The sequence below is a fragment of the Elephantulus edwardii genome, unplaced genomic scaffold (genome assembly GCF_000299155.1).
Source record: "Elephantulus edwardii isolate Elephantulus edwardi_28Jun2011 unplaced genomic scaffold, EleEdw1.0 scaffold00069, whole genome shotgun sequence".
NCBI classification, from domain to species: domain Eukaryota; kingdom Metazoa; phylum Chordata; class Mammalia; order Macroscelidea; family Macroscelididae; genus Elephantulus; species Elephantulus edwardii.
The window spans coordinates 11,942,277-11,944,808 of NW_006399819.1; positions in this window are offsets into that span (position 1 = coordinate 11,942,277).

Here is a 2,532-nt window from a genome sequence, read left to right on the forward strand (position 1 = left end):
TTAGACCTTCCTAGTGCAGAGGGAGTTCTGGGTCCATCGGGAGTTGCAGTACTTAAAAAAAAAAAAACCAGAAAGAAAGAAAAATTAAAAAAGGCTTTATCTCTCTGGCAGTTCGAATCTACCAATGGCTCTGCAGGAGAATGCTGGACAATTTCCTTTCTTGAGAATCACAGCTTCCAAAAACCTGCTGGAAGGGCAGTAGGAGATAGTTCTAACTCATGGCAATGAGTTGAGCATAATGTGTGAGAGAAAAAACAAGCAATCTCCTGCTGTATGATATATAGCCTGGGAAATACATTGGAGCTATGGGTCAGTACCTACTATGACAACCATGAATGAGTACATAATGATGTCATTTTTTCTTCTCTTTTGTTCAATTTATTACAAAATAAGTAATGATGTGTGCGATCATCAATGTAAAAGTAGTCTCCCTACCTATATTAAAATTCCATGAAGACACAGTTGCCTCTATTCTAGTCTTCATCATATTGTTATTTCCTATTTTTTCCTTTTTTTTTTTGAGAAAAATTTATATTTAAAATTAGCCAGCTGGACTCAATTTAGATGATCCCAATTTTGTTGGCAACATCCAAAGCATCACAGACAGGAGCAAGTCAAACATAGGCCTTCTTCTCTCCATCAGGCCTAATCAAAGTGTTGACCTTGGCTACATCAATGTCATAGAGCTTCTTTACAGCTTGTTTAACTTTGTGCTTGTTGGCCTTGACATCCACAATGAACACAAGTGTGTTGTTTGCTTCTATCTTCTTCATAGCTGACTCAGTGGTCAGGAGAAATTTGATGATGACATAGTGGTCAAGCTTGTTTCTCCTGGGGACGCTCTTCTGGGGGTATTTGGGCTGCCTTCGGAGTCTCAGTGTTTTAGGCTGCTGGTAGGTAGGTGACGTGCGGATATTCTTTCTTTTTTTTCTTTTTTTTGGCTGTGGATGCCCTTCAGGACTGCCTTCTTGGCCTTTAATGCCTTTGCTTTGGCTTCAGTTTTGGGAGGGGGCAGGGGCTTCCTTCTTCGCTTTTGGCACCATCTTCGTAGAAAGGCTATTTTTTTCACATTTTATAGCACAGAATGGCAAGGAAATGAAAATAGAACACCCATAATCTCAATAATCAAGAATAAAAACTGATCACATTTTGTTGTGTTTACTTATTCTTAAAAGTTTTAAACATGGTTACAAAATTATTCCATCGTATTTTATACTGTTTTCCCTTTATGTGAAAACAATTATTTTTACTTAAAAAATTAATGTAGAAGTATAATAAAAAAGTTGAAAGGAACTTAAGGAACAGACTGCATATTTCTGGATACCCTAGTCTTCATCCTCAAATATTCCAATCTCCAGGGGTAACTACTGTTAATCAGTTTAATAGTCTGTATTGGAGCTCTGGTGATTTAGTGGCAAGAGGCTACACCGCAATCCTGAAGGCACGTGGTTCAAGGCCACCAGCCATTCCGCAGGAGAAGGATGGGCAGTCTCCTTCAATACGATTAACTGCCTCTGAAAACCCTATGTAAGGTCAGCTCTGGGCCTGTTTAAACTCTAGGTTCTGACTCTATGGTGCTCAACAACAACAACATTGGCTTCTACTGCTGCTGTAACAAATGTCCAAAAACTCAGTGGCTTAAAACAAAACAATGTTCTAGAGTTCGGAAATTCAAAGTGTGTTGAAGAACTGTATTCCTTTTACAAATTCAAAGGAAAAAATAATTTCCTTGCTTTCTAGCTTCTGGATGCTGCCTAAATTTTTTGGTTGATGGTAGTGTATCACTTTGATTTCTGTTTCAAATTCACAATGCAATCATATTTCTATTAAAAGGATCTTTTAATTACATTAGTCCTACATGGATAATCCAGGACAATTTACCATCTCAAAAACATTAACTACATTTGCACAGACCTTTGAACCATGCATATTAACATACTATCACTTTCTGGGTGTTAAAATGCGTCTTTAATGGGTCATTATTCTGCTTATCAGAGTACACTTCTAGGAGTTTGTATAAAGCACACATATTCTTCTCTTAAAAACCTTGTGGGATGCTGCACATGTTACTACACATGGTATAAATAAAATAGCTAATAAATTTCCTTCTGATTTTGAAGACTCTTAAAAGATGCTTAATTAATAAAATTCAGCAAAATGCAATGAAAAAAATCAATTGTACTTGTTGGAGATTCTCAGTTCAGGGAGACGTGGCAATTAATTAAGTTTGTATCCATAGATCCAGTGGTTTCTTGAATGACAAGACAGGTCTATACCACTACTGAGGCATCAAATTTTAGATTATTAAAGCATTCCATGTGTCTTTCTGTTCAACTCTTATTGTTGTTGTTGTCAGGTGATGTTTAGTCGAGCATGATTCATAGCAACCCTATGATCAAAAGATCCAAACCCTGTTTTAACCTGTGCCATCCTCACTTCCTGACACACAAGAGCCCGTTGCAGCAGTCACTGTATCCACCCACCCAGTTGAGGGTCTTCCTCTTTTATGCTGACTCTCCACCCTTCCCAGCA